A 20,513-nucleotide genomic window follows, 5' to 3' on the forward strand; every position below is an offset into this window, starting at 1 on the left:
ATTCTATTTATCTATTAGAAAATAATAGAAGAGAGAGTTTATGTCGTGGCTGGGGACCACGACTGTGAGACCGGACCAGCTGGAGACAAAGTGGTGAAATAATAGAAGGACAAGCTCAATTTGATGACCCGAAAATAAAAAGCTTTAATAGTAAAACAACAAACATGTAATCCATGCAAAATAGAGGATACACCAAAAGGGCAGGGCTTAGGGTGTTACAGTAACTCATATAAACTAGGATAGAGGGGGAGTCTGAGGGTAAGGGTCCAATGAAGAGGGGTGGTTAGGAATATTTAAAACCCTGCAGCAAAAATAAACCAATGACAACAGAGGAAACAGGGAACTTTCTAGTAACATTTACATGACTACAAAAAAGGGGCAGTGTGGGTACTGTCCTTTCTCTCCATGACAAAGAGGGGTTTTCCCATGGCCTTCTGCCTGGGTTTTCAGTGACCCAAACAAGTTTCCACCTATTCTAGTTAAATACTAGAATAGGTGTAAACTGTCTTTTCACGATAGTTCAATTATAAACAATACTCACAAAGCGTGCCTGTCTACTACTATTTTAGATATTTTTATACATTCATGGTAAGATAAAAAGTTACATTACTGGGCTTCATTTAATTTATGAAACACTCAGGAAGAGCTCAATGGAGTTGGGGAACCCAGTCATGGCTTCAGCAGGAGGGTTCCCAGGGTGAACCCTGCGACACCCATCCCGCCTTGGACAGGCCAGTACAGCCAGCCTGGCTGGGCTACCAGCCCTCTGCCCTGGACCCGGCTGCAGGATCAAAGTGCACTGCTCTTGGATCCCATCTTCGCGAGTCTCGGCCTTCCGGTGCTGGAGATGAGCTCTGCCACCGTTACGAGCAAGGAAAACCGAGGCTGGTTTATTTGCCCAGGGCCACACAGCAAGTCGGCGATGGAGCGGCGCGGCAGCCGCTGGCCGGAGCGCGGCCACGAGCACACCGTGCTGCTGCAGTGGTCAGGCCACACGCCAGTACAAGCCGAGACATTCTAGGATAAATTGGCAGTAGGCGCTCTGAGAAGTTTTCCTCCATTTATTTTATTATGTAGTGAGTGATACAGCAAAATCCCCTGTCTTAAAAGGATATAAAGTAACCATAAGCATTCGCTGAAAATTTATATCATTTGAATGCCAGCCTGAAGAAATGGAAGCTGGAACAAAAAAATTAATAAAGTAACATGATAAATCAACATTCTGACACATTTTTAAACATTTTAAATGTGTACATAAACTTCATTAAAATGGTCAACAAACCATTTACCTGATAGGTATCATAGCAAAGAAAATTATATCTTTAAAACTCCCCAGTAGAGAAGGAAGAGACTGAAGGAATTTTGACATGGTCATCAGCTTGTAGGATGAAAACAATTCATTGATATCTATTCCACGTGTTAGCCTCTGGCCCTTAGGGAGGCAATATGACTCTTCAACTTGAAGAAAACATGATTTAAAAAAAAAAAAAGAACTTGAAAAATTTCCTCAGAAAATCTGCTTTATGCTGGCAGTATTAAGTCATGGGCACAGCTCTGTGACTTGGGACTCTTGGAGCACTGAGCAAAAACTTGAAACTGGGCCGCTGAGTCCCTGGTGACAGAGGCAGTGTAATGTTACAGGAATGCTCATGTTTTTTGACACAGGGAACACTTCAGCAGTTGATCCCTGCTCATTTTCTCTCCCCATTCTTCTTTCCTTTGGAGAAATATCATTTATTTAATTAGAATAAATGGGCTATGCTAAGTATTTAAACCAAATCTGGGATGTAGCAATATTTGGATGTGCCCTCAACCACAAACTCAGCATGCCCGTGCCTCTACAATGTTGACTTTGGACTATTGAGAACCCAAGCACAACTGGGGAACTTGGGGCAGGACAACTGGATAAGACGAAGAAATCTGTGGGCCAAGGAACTTGACCAGACATTGTGTTCCAAAAGGCAGCTCTGTACACAAAGAATAAGGGGAGCAATAGTTTATGCAAGTGGCTCTACACAAAACAGATGGTTAGATTTCAACAGAGCAAAGGACTGATGTGTAGTTACAGCAGAGAGGCACCCTCAGAAGAATGAGATCCCAAAACTGATACGTTTAATCCTATGATATCCTACAAGACTTAAAATTTTGAAGCCAACTTGAGTGTTTCACTGTGCTAATTGACAAACAATGTTTCCTCACAGAAATATGACCTGTTTCTAAAAACAGTTTCTGGGGTTTTTAACACAGGATCACCGGTCAGATGTTGCCTCTTGTGGTTTTGTTTGTGGGTTTTTTGGTTTTCTTTAATTTTCACATAAATACAAAAGAAGAATACAGTCAACCTAAAAGTTTTCAGATTTTTTCTATGAGATGTTTCCCACCTCCAGGCAATCTTCCTGCCCTAGGAGGAATCTTTTTCTTTATAATGTAGACAATATCTTTTGACTAGATGCTCTGTTCTTGTTTTCACAATGTTGAGAATTAAAATGTCCCTTAGGTACAGAGGAGGAAAAGTAAACTAGCGAGCTATAAAGAATAAAAATTAGAGGTAAAACTTTGGTTTCTAGTGACAGGAGTAATGAGATTTTTCATTTTGTCAAATTTATATCAAACTCAAGAATCATGCTTTTTGGAAACAGAATAGAACTCATATTGAGTCTAAATTTCTTTTTGCTTCTGGTAAAGTGCAAGTTCTAGACTGTAGCAGGTTTTTTTGTTTTGTTTTGCTATAATTTTATTCCCCTGGTAATCCCAGAAGCAGGACAAGAATTAATTTCAAACAAGGATCTTTATTGTTTGCATAGCCCAATACTCTGTTTAATTACAAAAACATGTTAGCTGTTTTTTTAATTTAACTTTCTTTTAGAAAATGATGGTTCAAATTAAGGGGAAAAATGTTTTTTCAAAACTCAACAGTTTAGTGAAACCTTAAACTGCTTTTCTTATGTTGTCTAAAGAACTGAAAAAAACATAAATGCCACCAGTTGTGGTGTTTTGGGGCTTTTTTACAGAATCAAAGACCTAAATCAGTCATTGATTATGGTCAATTGAGCCCAGACAAGTACCAGAGGATGAATTTTCTAATCACACCATCATGTTAATATATGTATTTGTTTAATCCATTGTGTATGAATTGTTTCGGAACATGCAGGTCAACAGCTATTAGTCACCAATATTTCACTTACAGCTCAGGCTTCCCTACTGCAATGAGCAGCGTGTGGATTCTCACTAAAGAAGACAAACAAATATTGAGCAAGGAAGAAAGGGTTAGTCAGCTTTCTTTGAGAAATAAGAATGCAAATTAAAGTGGAGATAATCTGCAAATTTAGTTCACAGCCCTAAAAGAGAGGATGTGTTCAGAAACACCAAAGATTCAGCCAGAGCTTTGGTCTCACAAGAAACTTAGCATTCACTGGAGGAAGGATATTGCAAGATGCATTTACACATGATCTATGTTGCCACTTGTTGCAGAGCACCGGAAAGTCTCCTACTGGGAGGAAAAAAGCTCTGATACATCTGAATAATCTTGAACTTTAACAGAAATTATCTGATTGAAAAATTCAGCCTAGAACTCTTTATTTACTAGTGGTCTTTTAAAACATTGTCTTCCAATCATGAAGAAATAACTGCAATTTGTTACCAGCATTTTAACAGAAGAACTAATGAAATTTTCACCAATACCTGTGCTAATTGCACCTTTTCCAAATGTAAGGCATTGACAAGAAAGGGAGAGGTATCCATAGGTTTAAACTGTCTTTTGCTTTTTGATGATCATAGAAAATATTCTCTTAGCATTTAGGAAGAAAAAAAAAATTGAAAATAACTGTTATGTGGGCACACAAAATCTCTGTATTTTTACAAGTAAATGTCAAGTAAAACTCAGCTACATACTCACTTAATACACAGAACTCAGTCAAAGCCAAAAAAATTATCAAGTAGGGCAGAAAATTATGTAGCTCTGAATGCTGTCCTTAGGAAACATCTCCCATTTTATCCTATCACCTCATTCTAGAATTTGATTTTCGTATTGTCCAACATGTTTTACATCCCAGAAAGAAATTGTCTAAAGTGGGTGTAATCTACCACAATCCAAAGTCTAAATTGTCCCATTTGCCACATTAGAAGGACCAAAAACTTCTGTAAGTGATAGTGTGTTTAATCCATTCTATTTCTATGCTGTTTTTCAAGAATATTATATTTAATAAATGGAACTGAAATAAAATAAAGCAAATCTTGAAAGATATACAGCACAATTAATTTGATGCAGATTTTGAAAACGTGCAGTTTACCGTATCTAGTGATTCACTAAGCATAAATCTTTTTTACTTGAAAGTCAAGTATTCTAGAGATGAAATCTCAAGTCTGTTGAAGAGAGTGGGAGTTTCCTCCTTGATTTCTATGGGCTGCATTTTACTCTAGGCACACTTTCTCTTCTGAAAGCACAATTTACATGGAATTATTTGAGTGGACAAATTGTATAAAAGCAGATTCATTGTCTGTTTCTATCTTAAGACATGAACCACATGCTGTAAACCTGAGATGGTACCAAAGAAACACTAATTTGAATGAAAGAATTTCTTGACTTGAAGGGGTCAGTGACACAAAATCAAATCTTCTATTCATAAATGTTTACAATATTCAGGAATTGGATCACGTAGATGACTTGACCAAATAATGTACTTGAAAATACATAGTTTATTTCAGAAATTAAAATAAGCCACCTTGTATGAGAATATTTTATCAGGAGGAATACTTAGCAACTTTATTTGAAAAATATCCTAGAAATAGTTGAATAACTTTTTTTGGTTATATCTGACAATTATTCTCACTGAAATATTTCTGAATTCTCTATTCTAGCTTCTTCAACTAGAGAAATAAATGTAAAGGTGATAATCTTTAAAAAATTTACTTATTGTATGTATCTAAAATTCGTTTGCATAAGTGTTTATCCAGACAGGCTGGAGGCACAGTTTTTGAAGTGCCAATATTAGGCCCTGGCTCAGCTGGGGGGCTTAAATACATGCTTTCTGCAAAAAATGCAAGATAAGCATGCCTGAAAAATAAGAGTATTGCTGTCAGCATCAGTTTTTGCATTTCAAGTTAGATGTATTCCCAGACTTGTTAAAACCTGAGTTTTATGGTTAACTGTTCAAAACCCAATGTTTGAAGGATGAACATGAAGAACACCACTTTGTTGCTTTCAACTTCTCTGAGCAATCTGTGAATTCCTTCATGAGCTTTCCTTTCTCTGGTGACCTGAGATGACTTGAATTAACTATGATGCACTATGTGGAAAACATTGTCTCCAATCTGTCCTTCCCCACTTCTCACTTTTAATTTATTGGCCACCCACCCCTCTTTTTTCTTTTTGTTCTTGTCCAAATTTTCCTATTTCCAGCATATGTTTTAAGATTAAAAAACTCTTGTTTGGCAGACAGTATAAATGCTGTACCTCAACAGATGTTTTTAGTGTCAGTGCAAGAAGCGGCCACACGCTGATGCGGTTCTGCTTGGCACCATTTCTTGTCTGGAGAGACTGACACTGCATGAATATATTCATTTTACTGCTGAGTTCTTTTTTGTCATTTTTTTTTCCTCCTTTCCACTCTCATGACACTGTGGTAAATTTGGTGTTTCTGTGACTTGTTCCCTCTTTGCATATGACTTTGTTTTAAAAGTCATCCAAGTCTTGTTTTTGAAGACGCCAATTGACCTGAATTTACCTTTGAGCACTTCTCCCTTTCCTTTAACCATGATACCAGGAATATGTTTTCAGGTTAACTTGTATCCTTTACCAACTGTTTTCATGTGTCTCAATATCACTATTTCTCTCCAAAATGTATTGCTATGCAGGCACATGTATCAAAATAGTTAGGGCCTCAGTAAGTACAATCCACAAGTTCAACAGGTTTTTTTATTTACTCAGCTGGTCATGTTCTCGTATGAAGGAGGTTTTTTTCAAGCTGTATTTGAAACAGGGGACAGGTTATGTAAGGGCATAATAAAAATATGGCTTTTGTGAAGGCACAAGCATGATCCAACAGAGACTCTCTTTCTAAATCTCCTTCCGTCTCCTAATCTGAATGGATTTTTCTGGCTTCTGATGACAGGGGAGGTTCTTCTGTGCAAATTCATGCCAGGTAACAGCTGAAAATGAGAACTGGAAAAGTGGACAAGAGAAAAAAAATGTGAAGCTAAACATTATGAATTTACAGTGCTTTCTGACCATAAAAATCTCTTCTGGCTAAGTGTTAGCAAATGGTGCCATATGAGACACCACAACATTTCCCTCAGCTTGCGAAAGGCCATAATTGTGGTGCTCCAGATAATCTCATATGGTAACTGCTTATAAAAATTGACCCTTTAATGACAAATCTCTGTCCCAGATATTTTCTTTATTGCACCTTTATACAAAAAGTAAAGCATAAGTTACAAGAAAAACAAAGAAAAAACAAGTGATGGGGCACTTGATTTTCAAAGTACAGGAATATCTGTCACATCCACAGCCTCCCTGTGAGAATCCCTGATGACCAGCTCTCCAGAGTTCAGAAAAGGCTTTTCCAACTGACTCTATCAGCTAGCAGCAGTGCTCTGCTATCTCCTCTATTACTAATCTGTTTTCTTTTCAACACTCACAGGAGGAATATACTCCTTTGAAGAATATACCTTTTGAATTCTTTTGAAGAATATAAAACTTTGAAAAAACAGAGAACTGGTGTGTAAACCCACTTAAACCATGAGGGTAAGGGTGTTGAGACCAGTGATGTCCACTTCCAAGTTAGCTTTAACTGCTAAGCTACTGCTCAAAACAGAGATCTGTAGTACTGGGCTTGTTTAAAGAATGAGCCTTGCTAAGAGATGCATGGATCCTTTCAAAGTCAGCATCCAAAAGTGGATGCAGTCCTTGAACTCCAGAGTTCACCTTCATTGCCTTTCCTTTTTGTGAACCATCTCCTGGAGCTGCTTATCTCCTCCCAGATAATGGCTGTGAGCTGCCTGCTGGGCTTGGGCCCTTATACGGATGCTTTTGTACCAATGTCATCCCTTTGGAGCTCTTTCCACAAGCCAGCACATGAGGCTGCTCCACAATGGCTTTGGAGGAAATGATGCTGCTGTTTGGAAGGAGCAGTGTAGGGAGAAACTCCAAGAGGCAGCCCCACTGCTCATTTTGCTTTTCACTTGCTATAGATTCCTACTGGACTCCCTGGGCCTTCATCCTCTCTCGGCTTTGTACAAGTAGCTGAAGATGTTAATTCACAAGCTGGGGGAGATGGAGCTCAGCCTGACCTTAGATAGCACTCAGTGGAGGATCATACCTCTCCTGCAGCTGGCACAAACACACAAGCCTTTAGTGTCAAAGGTACATGCCTCATTCTTCCAGCTGCTTTTGTCGCAAACAAATATTTATTTTGGAGAAAGCAGGGGAAATCCAATTCTCTAGTTGTGGTTTCGATTCTTTTTGTCTGCAGCATGTTCTGCTAGGGAAGTGATGCACAGCGGTTTCTTTTTCAAATTTGCTTCTGGCTCAGCAAGAAGGTGGGTGGCAGGGCAGTTGGAAGTCATCAAGCACAAGCAAAAATGTTTAGTAACCTTTTGTATAACTCTGCCCTCCAACCACTGCAATGGCTTCCTTTCTCTGTTCTTACTGGGGGACAGATCCTGGGAGGTCCTGAGTAACTTTGAATTTGTCTGAGAAATTCCAGGTCTTGAATTTAGTATTCTAAACATAGCACAGAAAAGCATCACAAAATCTTTCTTATCCATGATGCAAAAATGGAGACAGCCATAAAACTGGGGTTAAAGTGAAGCAACTTTCCTAAGGGCACTGGAAGAAGGCAAACAACAGGACATTTAACACAAGCAAGCCACAATAGCTCCCTCATGCTAAGAGTCAAATCCTGAACTCCTGGGCATCACTTGAGTAGATAGGATCTTTATGAAATATTTATACCCAGGATGTAGCAGGTGTCAGATTTTTCACACCCCAGTAGCAAGCATAGCTGCCTTATTGCCACCAATTAAGCAACTGTCAGCATGAAAGGCATGTTCAGGAAAAAAATTGCCTCTAGATCCCAGTAGTTGCAACTGGTTACTTGCTAATGAGTAACAGTGATGATTACTGATATTTATTGATGTGGTAGACTTTGAAAGCAAGTGAAGTTTAGCATCCCTGGTTAATGCTTTCCCAAAAGCAGTATGATGACCCATTCAATGTGCTAATAGTTCTGTTAGCATTTTTGACACACAGATTTTGGAAAGAAGAAGAGGCAACTTACCAGAAAATGTATGTAGTGTACAAATACAGTCATGACATGGATGAAAGTAGGGAAAATATCTGCTTTTTGAATTTTTCTTTCTACATTATTTTCCCTTCCACTCTTTTTTCTAGAGGAAAAAGTTATTTTTTCTCTTTCTTTATGTCCACTGCAAGCAGAAAATCTATATGCGTACTTTGAAGAAAATGTCCTACTTTTAAATAAGCTGTTCTCCTATTTCATAGTGATTGCACAAATGTATATTGATACAACATGGGCCCAGAGGATGGCTGCATATTTACCCCAGAGAGGTAATGGAAGTTCTTCATACTAATAAAAATTTTAAGAGCACTGCCAAGGGCAGCACCACTCCCGGACACTTGTAGATGGCCAAGGATCTCATGAAATTGAAAAGAGCGCCACATGAATGCTCACCAGAGGACAGGGAAGGTGAAATTTTTCAGCATTACCACCCACTTAGCTGAGGCACTAGTGGCATTCGCTCCAATCATGGGTGCAGTCCTGGCTGCAGTTGCAAAGCAGCCCATGACAGCCTCTCATCTATAGGAATAGTCTGCACACAAAGATGACAACACCCCCAGATTGTTAAGCTGCTGACAGAAAGATCTTCAGAAAACACCTGAAATGTCTTATCCTGTCAGAAATAGGAAGAGAAACAAGAAATAAGGTAGACCTTTACTAACATTCAAACTGTGGAGGAAAGATTAATAATTGACAAAATTTAAGTTTCTGACTGAGATGGAATTCTGAGCCAGAAATAACGATAGCTCTCGAAAGAAACATCCCAGGAAGAATGGATATGATAGAAAAAGATTCTCTTACCCTTCCAAAGGACACAATATTCAATAATAAAAGCATCTTTGGCAAATATGTCAGTGAGGAAGTTGCTGCAGGTTCACAGAGAGGATGTAAGTAAGTGTTATTAGCACCAGTTTCAAGTCTCATGGAGGAGAAAAGTCCTTAAGGAACGGAATCAATTTCATCAACCATTTCAGAAATTTGAAGGCCAAGAGCCAGAAATCCATCTGAATGACATAAAGTATACTGCTCATTTTGTAAACATATTTTCCCTTAACATGGCCCAGAAGATTAAAAAAAAATAAAATAAAAAACTTGAGTTACTCAATTAATCAATTATGAAAAGGCACACTAGTCTTTTCAATAACATCCAGGGTTTGATTTATTCCTGGAGAAAGATAAAAGATAACAAAACAGAAGCAGAACATATCAAGCTGGTGTCTGAAATAAGTATTCATCCTGACACACTCCACATATTTCTAGGAACAAAATTCAGGCAAGTATCACTAAGGGCCAAGGATTCCTTTTCTTCTGCTCTCTCTGAAGCCTATCAAAGGACCCAGCAGCAATGTAGAAAGGCATTGTCTCTGCTGAAGAATGAGCTCCAGCTTCCAACAGACATTCTGCCCACCCATGGTTGCTTGCATTCATTGCCTCTCATAAAATGCACTTTTTATTCAGAGGAGAAACAAAGGAACTTCTGCTGGTACTGAAATCTTGGTTTGGATCTCAGGGCTAATGAGGGAAATGTGCTCTTAACACCTCAAGTTCATACAGTTGTTGCAGGAGATAGATGCCCAAAGGGTTGAGGACACTGGGTGTCAGTGATGAAGGGCCTGGGTTTGTGTCATGTCCCAGAAATCGTGACAACACAAACATTGTTTCCAACCACTCAGCACTACCAATAAAGATTGTGTTACTCACGGTGGACTTGCTACTGCGACAAGAGTGACCCAGTCAGCCTGTTAGGACCCAGAGATCTCCTGGGGTAAAGGCATAGAACATGGAATGTACCTTTTTTCTTTGAATTCTTTTCCTGGCAGATTTAACTGGTGCTTTGATTCTGGGGTTAACAGCCAAAAAAACAAGCAAGAATACAACAAATTTTTTCACAGTGTAGGAACATCTCCTCAGGCCCTACCAAATTTTGGTGGATGAAATCTGTTGAAGTAGATGACACAATCTGAACAAGCATATGTGGTTTCTGAAGACCCAAACAAGGTCAAAGCAGACCACCTGGCAGAGAGGTTTCTGAAGATTAGGCTCTCCCATCCTATAAGGCTGAGGCTTGAAAGGTGGACACTTAGCAAAGTTTGCAATATGTTTTTATCCTAAACAAGAAAGGCATCTTGCACACCAATAAGTGGAAGCCAGAAGGAATTTGGACACTTTCTTGAGAAGGTCCAAATAAAAAATGGAGAACTGAGATAAATACGCAGAAGCTGTACACAGCTCCCCAGGGAAAATGAAGTAAAGAATAGTTCAGGGTTTACCAAAAGAAGTCTAACCCATAATCACACACTGAAAGCTGTCAAAAAAACAAAGAACTCCAGCACCTTTGTGTCACTGAGAAGGGAAACATTATGAGACTTCTCATTATACATATGTGGATAAATCACAAAGCTCACACATCAATGTGCTAAAGGAATAAAATATGTGGTGTCAAGTGACAGGGTTTATTCATATGCTCTGTGTGAATGTATATGTTGGTTAACACTTAAAGCCAGCAGATATTCATACATCTATTCTTATAAAGACCACAGTTTCTGAATAAATACATTTTTTTAAAATCTCTACTAGTGGAACTTGCAATTCTTCTTTACAAAGGTGTAAAAAAAATCAGATTTGGCTTTAATCCTCAAACAGACAAGAGAAATTTTAATATTCATCCTATGAAAAGAGCAAACAATGGCTTTGTAAATTTTAAGAGTCTTAGTTTTTATTACTGTGACTTGGAAACCTAATGTTTTTTAATTATGTGATGTTGCAGGTCATGATCTCCTAAATATTGAAGTACTTGTTTATCGTTTGGTGTTTAATAACCAAGTGCATTGAACACTTTCTGCTCTAAATTAAGCAGTTCTTGGATCTTCACCAAATTGCAGAATGCTGCTCCAGACAAACTCTCTCCCAGCTCTGACAACAGTTTAAATTGCTTTATATTTTTAAAACAATAATTATTTTAAATCTTAGAAATTAATGAAAAGAGGTGATTAATTACTAATATGAAGCAAAGCCTCAGACAGGTATTAATTTATTTTTGTCAAGGTAATGCCAGATTTCTGTTTCATATTTACTTTTCTCCTTTGCTCCCTTTTACTTTAGATTTATGGGATATACACAACAGAAGTGTTTTTCAAGCACTCTTTGTTAAGCCATTCCCAGTGTGACTGATAAATGCCAACCCATATAGATGAAGTTATGGTATTGGACTGCTGTTACCATATTCAACTGTGGATGTACTAAAATTAGGCAGTTGTATTCCCATTTAGCTACTTGAGTCATTCACATCAATAAAAAGTAGGCCACTTGTTTAGGTGCCTTTAGTTAAGTGACTAAATTGAGATCCCATGTGGCACACATATTACAAAATAACATTAGCTAGTTCCTTAATAGGCTCCCATGAAAGCCAATGGGAATTTAGCCATGGAATTCAAAGGGGACAGACTGCACCCAACTATTGGATTGTGTAATAGCTTTTATTTTGATGTTAAGTTTTTGGTACTTTTTCTCAGTAAAAAGATTAAAAACACAAGTTAATAAATCTTCTAATTAAACCACTTACCAATATTACAACATTAGTGTTGGGATAAGAACAAGCAAAAAGAAAGGCAATTATAAAAGAGGAAAAGAAACAAAGGAAGAAAATGTGACAAGTAGGTGGACTCTGGCTTTGTCTCTCACTTCGGCTCCTTATTTCTCTCCAAGGCGTCTTTTGGGGGACCAGGCTAGGCAGCGGATTTCAAAGGTGTTGACAAGCCTGGCAGATCAGCCATTTCAATTTGTCCCACAGCAACAATGCCAGGCAGCTCTAAATGACTAAAATTCTCTGCTTCACAATGATTCCAGGATTACAGATAGGTTTTTGCTTTAAGTCCAGCATGGACTCCCTGTTAAGAGGCTCAAGATTCCTTAGACAGTGAACACTTGCAGTCTACAAGCCACAAGCCTAGCCTCTTTTCTAAGGTTAAAAGGGGCAAAAATCTTTTAAGGGTTGGAAAAACACTTCAAGAAGTAAACAAGAGAAGTGTGAAAGAGATATCACTCATCTCCATTTCCTTCAAAGAGATGTATGTTCAGAAATCCCCTCAATAGTTTGAAAGTCTTCCATCATTAATTTGGAGGCATGTTACAAGTTTTGTCTTAGTGAAGATGATAGCTCTATACTATATTGCTCAATAATAATAATAAATTACATAGATTTTTAACAAAGGGTGGGAAGACTTCCCAAAACGCCCCTTTGGTGCTTGAACAGCCCTCTCCCCATAAATTAGACGGTCTCTCCTTTTACTACCTGTGCTCAGGATCAGACTATGAATGGAATCCTGGGTGATTTGGTATGTCATGACACTGATGGGCAGCAGCTGCCCCCAGCCCCTGAGAGGCTGTGAGGGCTCACACAGGCCTGCTGCTCTCTATATCACTTGACATTTCAGTCTCCTTTTCCTTATAGCCTGACTGCCCTGAGTTACCACACCTTGGTTTGCAGTGAAGAAACAGAAGGAACTAAAATGACTGAAAAACAGACTACAGTTTTTAATATCTTCACATACTAAAAAAAGGGGGAGGGGGTTTGCCTACATTTTCAGCATTACAAACCAGCAAAAGGAAAAATGAGACTTTGGCTCAAAACCAAAAGCTTTTAATTTAGTTGTGAATATTGCACAGTTCACTCTGAACCATCGAAATAAATGAAGTCTTGTCATTGGTTTCACTGGAAACTGGCACCAAGCCTTCATTTGGTAATTTCAAGTCAGTTTTACAGCTGTGAGCCAATGCACAAAGCATATGGTTTCTGATGCATTACAAGTTAGAACTGCCTAATGAACATCGTCTTAGAAGAACACTTTCTTTTATGTATAATTTATTGTGTCTTCATCTGTGAAACCAATTCAAAGCACGAATGCAAAGGAAATATATTGGGGTTGAAGTTAAAACTACAACAGAATATACAATAGTAAATGTGCAAAACATTTTATCTTTCTACAGTAGTTCCAATGGAAACCTTCAAAAAATTGAAGAGTCTACTCTAAACAAACACTTGCTCCTTTCAGCAGGATTTGAAAAGCTAAGAAACTTGGGAAAATAAGTGTTTCAACTAATTCTTAGTTAAAAGAGAAAAGAACCCTAAAGCATCACCCCTTTCAGGATTGAATAAAATCAAAATGGATGTTTAGGTCAATAACTCAGGGGAAAAAAATATTGCTACTCTGGACAAGAGAATTAAATTTTTTTTAAAATCTTATGCTACTCTTTTTTCACTGTCACTTTGCTGTCTTCCCAGCAAGTGCCAACAGAAAAACCACATCCAAATATTCAAAAACATTAATTTTTCTGGAATACTTATGGCTGACTTATAATAAGAAATCCTTTTTTATCATATTATTTCTTTCATGGCCAAATTATTAACTTGCAGTTTGCTACATATAATTCAGTTTGGGAATAAAATTATCTCTGGATATGATCCTTCAAAACTGTTGCCAAACTGGTCACTTAAAGTCATCTCACTGTTTAATCTGAGTAGAAATTAAAATAAATAGAGAGGGTTTTGTGTACATACAAATATGGCTTGGGAGAGTAATATTAACAAAGTATTTCTTATCCTTCCTAGTTACACTCCTTGTGTTTGCCTAAGCAGCTTCTTGCCAAACATAAAATTCATTAATATGGGAAATACTGAGCTCATTGGCTGCAACACCTCCATTTTAGAAATCAGACTACTACTATCCACCACATGTTCTGGCACAAACCCAGGTTCCTTCTCTCCCTGTTCATTCCACTTCTCCCTCAGCTTCATAAAAGCCCCACAAAATCACCTATGGAAACAAGAGCTTTAGAAAAGTCATTTCAAGGATCCTGTCAAATGCTGCTGTTCATGGCCAGAGCCACAGGAGGGGAGGACAGAACTCCATGGAGGCCATGAAGGCTCTGACTGGGTGCAGGGATGCTCCCACATGGAAGAGATTACAGAGCTGGAGGACGAAGCCAAGCAATTTGCTCATCCTTCGCATGATCGTGAATTTTGCATATGTTGTGCAGCAATGTACCTTTCAGTTGGGACCGGTTATGTTATGCTGAAGTTCATCTTATGTAATTCTGATCACTTAGACCACAGATGCTGATTTAAGTGGGCCTTTAGGAGCTGGCCTAAGTGATTACAGAACCAAGAGCAAAGTGTACCAGGGGTAAAATAAATCAAGAACTGAAGGACAGCAGTTCATACAGGGCTCTATATGGACACTTCATCCCAAACTTCTCTTGTTTTTCTTTGCCATCAGAGCAGATTTTTGATTACTGCAGCCAGTGTCCAGGTTTTCTTAGAGTTCTGCCAGAAACAAGAGCTGGGGCATGTTTATTTCTGAGGGTAGATCCAAGGGGATAAGTGCAGCCAGCCAGCAGGAGCTTGCTTCCAAGGGAATGAAAGAGGACATGAGGAAGATTCATAAATCCATAGCTTTAAAAACAGAAATGGACTTGTCAGTAAATGTTCCTACAGACATAGAGACTTGGAATGGGGAGGGAGGTTAATGGGGTGAATGCACAGGTGGAAAAGGATTTGAATGTAGACAAAAATAGGGAACTTACAGATGAGTATCCAGGACACAGTGGAGGAGAAAGCTTCAAGACAAAACCTCAGGAGTCTGGGGTGACCTGGCAAACATAAAGCATCAATAGTACTGGAGTAGACTGAACTTGGGTGGGGAGGCCTTGGTACACAGAGATCAGGGAAGATGAGATTTCTGGCTGGGTGATTTCTGGTGGGATACCAGTTTGGGGGATTTGAGGATTTGGGAACTCAGGTTGAGGTAGCAGAGGATCCTTTTTCAGTTTCCCAGATTGACATATAATCAGATGCCAAGGATATAATAATAGCATGATGCTTTCACCACAGTAAAACACTGCCACCCCTAGTGATAGCCAGTATTACCCTTCCTTCACCTCCCAAAGAGGAGGTCTGCAAGGTCATTTTCTCAAGGTTTTTTTTTTCACTGATGGAAATACAAGAGTTCTAAATCACAGTAATAGGCAGAATTTAAAACATCCAGAAATATTGAAAACCACTGAATATTTCCACAGAGTTGCACTGTACCTGAGGAGGGTTATGAACCACTGAAAGAAAAATGGTCAGCATTGCAGTCATGCTCTTTATTTTTAGTGGAGCTGAAGCATTTGACATTCTAGCAGAAAAAAATGGAAGACCCTCAACATCCTGAAACAATGCTGAAATATATCTTTTAACATTAGGAAAAGAATGAGAGGTTCAATGAGGGACAGTTAGTCTGGGGAATCATCTTTGTTATTCAGGATCTACCCAAATTCCCAATGCCAGACAATACATGGGAAAAAACCTGCAGAATACCATTGCTGTGAGAGCTATAATTTATCCTGTGGAAGTGTTAAACCACGAAGCACCTGGTAGGCGGAAAACAGCACCTTAGGCAAGAAGAGGGCAGTTTGCCCTACGGAAAAGTTTGAGGCAGCTGCTTGACTTGAGAGAGCTGCTCCCAAAGAGCTGCTCCTTGGATAAAGGAAAGAAGTGGGCAGCTTCTCTGGGGGAGGTCACATATGGCACAGGTTTGCAAGAGATGAACCTGCAGCTTGAGGGAATGAGGCTGCTGCAGGAGGAACTGAGAGCTCACTTGTGCTGGAAGGATGCAAGGTTGCGAGGCTGCACGGCCTGTGGTGCAAAGGTACAGAGCCATAGGTTTCTAAGTGGGACAGGACAGGGGAGTTGTGCTGATCTGCAGGAGTTTGGGGACACATCTGTGTGGTTCACACCAAATTCTAATTCTATTTGTGTAACTGGACCACCTGACTTTCGATATAAGCTCTGGCCAAGCATAGCAACCTTTGAGCCCTGGCTGCTAAACATGACAGTGAGTGCTTGGTGCAATTCAAAAAAGTAACGGTGCATGCTCACTATAAGCATCATGTTCTGCCAACTTCTTGTACACTGGTGTCATTTCAGCATGGTGGGTGGTGGGAACTCAGTGAAACTTTTGGAATTAGAGATGTTTGAATTCAGAAATAAATCTGTTTCTCTTCTTTTTGTTCTCATCATTTTCAGCTAGATATAGATCTGTCTAGACAGAGTAAAGTTATATTAATAACCCCGTTATTATTACTATAGCTAACAAAACATTCTAAGTGCTTTAAAAATAGTTCTCATTAGTGGGAAGAAATTTCATGTCCAAGCTCTGGCTGAGCTGTCCTTCTCATGCTGTCTAAGTAAAGGAAGGCAGCGACTGTCCTCCCACCCCTCTCTGGATGTATCCTAGGAAAGCCCTTTAGAGTTTGTGATTTACCCCTACACCAGCAAGGATTAACAGCTTCCTCTTGAAGCAGCTGGGCTTTTATTGTCAGTGTTCATTTTCAGAACAATTTTGCATTGTTTATTTTGTTTTCCTTCAGCTGAAAAAGCAAATGGCTGTCATATTCCAGAACAAAACTAACTGTGGTGAGGGATTTTGAAAATACTACACAGGAATCCATTTCTATCAAATGGAGCTAGGAAAGCAGCATTTTTGTAGCCTACCTTTAGGTTCTTTTAAAACATGCTCACTCACAATCAGACAGCCTGGACAAAGGGTATTACTTAAAGTTTAAATTTTGGTGGTGAAAGGTTAGCTGGTTTACGTTCTCTTGAAATAGCCTAAGCATTCAGGTTGAACATCAGATTTTCAAGAAAACTGCATCACTTTAATCAAAACACAAAAATCAAAGAACATTAATTTTTCTTTGTAATTGCACTAGTTTATGTTTAAACTAGTTTGTTTTAATCCAAAATAAGAGAACAGAACACTTGGACGTAATATGAAGCAAATCAATTTATGCTCAGGTGTAATTAGAAAATCCACATTTGCCTTCGTTCTCTATTCTTCTTCTAGTATAGCTTCATGAAGCTTATCTTGCAATGTAAAAACCCCAAATGTATCAATCTTTAAGTACCTGCAGGTGACAGAAATCTCAGCCATATAAACAATTCATATTGTATGAACTGAAATTTTCTGACTAGCTATTTTTCTAGTGGAAAATATTACATTTGCTTATTAATACCAGATAGAAGACTGCAATAACCTTTCATAGAATTGTAGATCTGGCTGAGGAATCCAGAATTAAATCTCTGAGTAGTGATATTGTTTGATCCGAGGAAACTACATAGTTTCATAGAAACTTCTTGTGCGAAGAGGGTATTCAGCACTAGCAGTGCTACATGTACAAGCATTAAGTCAAAGATTTCAAAAGGACCTTGGTGTAGATTCTTCTGGTAGTATGTCCTGTGAGATGGACAATTCAGACATTGACACCATTCAGAATGTCTTTGATACACTGCTCTGGGTGTTTTACACAAATTCCCAAGGCAAGTATCTGAGTTAGGTGCCTAAACCAGCTGCTTGTGGCACTTTCTGTAACTGGTTAAGGGAGACATGTTCCTCCAGCAGAAGAGAGAGTCAATGTATGTGAGTTAGATTTTTCAACTGAATTCCTGCAGGAGAAACTTCTCCCACTTGACTCTTCGGGGAGAGTTTGGTACATACTTTCAATCCCCCAAAGTAAAGGATATCCTTAAGAGGTTTTGAGCTGAAACGAGCCAAATTACTCCACCAAAATATTGCCATTCCAAAGAACTTGAGGTTTTCTGCCTCATGCTGCCACAGTTTCTGTCAGTCAACTCTGCAGGGGCATGTATCTAATCATACTGAGTCCCCAGCAAGCATTGTAACACTTATCTCAGGCTAATACCATGCTGATATTAAAAGCAAGTCTCTAAAGTTCAGTTCATGTTCCGTGGTTAGCTATGGGAGTCAACAGAGGTTTGTCATGCCTGTTCTATTTGAACAATTAGCTAAATCCTGAGTATGAAGGAGACAAAGCTGATAGAAAGTGAATTTAGAAGCACAGCCAGTTATGAAAAGTCATGCTCAGCAATGACACAACTACTTCAAGACAAAGAGAAAAATCTATCCTTTTGCAACTGTTCTGGATTCTTGCCCTGAGTTGTTGTTTGCTTCAAAGTTGTGTGGTTGGTTACACAAAGTGCTACTGAGCTGAGAAGCACCAAACCCAGAATCCATTGGATTCTGAGCAATTGCTGACACAGTTAACAATCCAACTGCACCTGGGCAGATCAAAGTGTTGTTTCCAAAGGCCATCCTTTAAGACAGTCTTATTTTGGCAGTTTTGTTACACTTTTCCTGTTTATTTTCTAAAACCTCCCATGGTAGAATTGATACTGTGATGTAAATAAGGCTCAGGTCATTTTTCTGTATGATGCTATTAACCTTCTCTACCCTAAGTAAAAATGCATAAAATATGCATCAAATATTAAGTGATCAATTAAGGAAATTTGTATATTTATAATGGCACAGGTTATGTTTTTAAAATCAAATGTTCATATTTTCTAAATTAATTTTTTTTTAAAAAGAGAAATACAATTTATCAAAAATATATTTTCAATTGATGTCACAGTTTAATAATTTTATGGTTTATTTTTCAATTACAGTAAGCTCATTATTGACCTCTAAATCATCAGAAATTATACCCAATGCAGGCTAGACCCTTCCCCAGAAAAGATTCTGTCCAGATGTATTTTTTTGGGGAAAGGGGGTTTAGTCACTGCAGGAAAAATAATGTGCTGCCTTTCTCAATATATAGAAGTAAATTGCAAATTAAAAACTTAGTCTTTAAAGTTAAAGACAAAAGCACAGGAAAGCTGCTTTAAAGGACACCTGTCATTTTAGAAAACCTATAATAAAAATGCAATTTTTGTACCATAGCAACATTCAAGAAAACTACCAGGAGAGTGTTTTCAATCAAGGCATTCATTTCTGTCCACAGCTGTTCTGCATTTAGATTTTTAGTTCACATTACTCCTATCTGTTTGTCCAGGGCTAATTCAAACTGAGAAAGAGCTATATGTCACTCACTAAGCAAGAGTATAATTAAAAGTCCTACTACTACAGCTGGTTTGAAACATTTGAGAGCTTGGGAATTGCAGGGAACTCATATTAAAAATAAAAAGGATGTAATCACAGCCTCCTGTAAAGTTTAATGGGAGAAAGTAATTTCATGATTGCAGTTGGTTTGAATGAAGCACATTTCTCTAATTATGTATATCATGTGTATACACGAAAAGACTAGAATCTATCTGTATAATCAGGGTGATTTAAAATATTTCTGAATTTCAGGATTATAATTAATCTGGGAAAACTATTTACAAATCATAGATCATTTTATACCATGGTGTAAGCTAGAGCTTTCTTAAAGATGTATCCCTGTCACACACTTAAATTATCCATATTTGCACGGTGTCCAGCCTTCTGGGTGGATGTAGGGAAATACACTCATGTTGTAGCAGTTTCTATTTTAAAAACTGAACAAGTAAACCACATGGTTCATTGTTTGGCATTCCTCTGCTGAGGATGCCTACACATTACTCTGTTCTTCACCATACTACTCTTTCTGGAAAAGTCATTCCAGACTGATGTCAGTTTGGATATATGAAAGCTGCAGACTCGTTCTAATTGTAGTACTAAAACAAGCTGAGCTAGTGCCAATACTTAACAACTTCCATTCCAATTCACAGCAATTTTTGCTTACTTTTGAGTGAAATCAGTTCTGTCAGTTTTTGTCTTATTAGAAGAAACGTACTTTCCCTCTATAATTCTTACACCAAAATGCTTCAGATAAAGCTGGAACCAGAAACACCAAATGGTAGCTATTGTGTAGGTCACAGCATTGACTCAAGAAGCAACCTGAGGCTGAACCTCACCAGCTTTATATTCCTAAACTAAAACCATTCTATATTAGCATGTTTAGATTACTAGCTCTTAGAGTGCTGCTTTTTATAACAGGACTTTTGCAGATTAGGACAAGTTTGATGTTTCTTAAAAAAAGTTTCAATTAAGAATGTTGTCATTATGCAAATACAGTTTAAAAGTGTATTTGTTAAAAAACCATCAAGTTTTCTGTCTCCTTCTGTCTCTCTTCATCTCTCAGTTAGAACTCTGGAAATTTAAAAGAAAACCCTGATTCTACAAAGTTCTGATTGCCTCCTGCAGAAGCAAAACCAGCAGAAGGTAATCATGGTCAGTGCCTCTATAAACAGACTGACCTGCCAAATCAAGAGAAATACTGAGAAATATTGAGAAATCAGAAACATAAAAGAGCTGGTGGAAAACCTTGTTTATATTTAGCAGAAACACTTTTAACACTTTG

General features: G+C 38.3%; 1 long non-coding RNA gene across 1 annotated transcript in view; it reads right to left on the reverse strand.

Annotated features, from left to right (window-relative positions):
• Positions 1–1,043: 1,043 nt before the first annotated feature.
• Positions 1,044–20,513, reverse strand: part of LOC107205945 — a 36,214-nt gene continuing 16,744 nt past the window's right edge. The window contains exon 2 of the long non-coding RNA XR_004498000.1: positions 1,044–6,160. This is a non-coding gene — a long non-coding RNA (uncharacterized LOC107205945). The remainder of the gene's footprint in view (positions 6,161–20,513) is intronic.

The sequence above is a fragment of the Parus major genome, chromosome 5 (genome assembly GCF_001522545.3).
Source record: "Parus major isolate Abel chromosome 5, Parus_major1.1, whole genome shotgun sequence".
Taxonomy (NCBI): Eukaryota; Metazoa; Chordata; class Aves; order Passeriformes; family Paridae; genus Parus; species Parus major.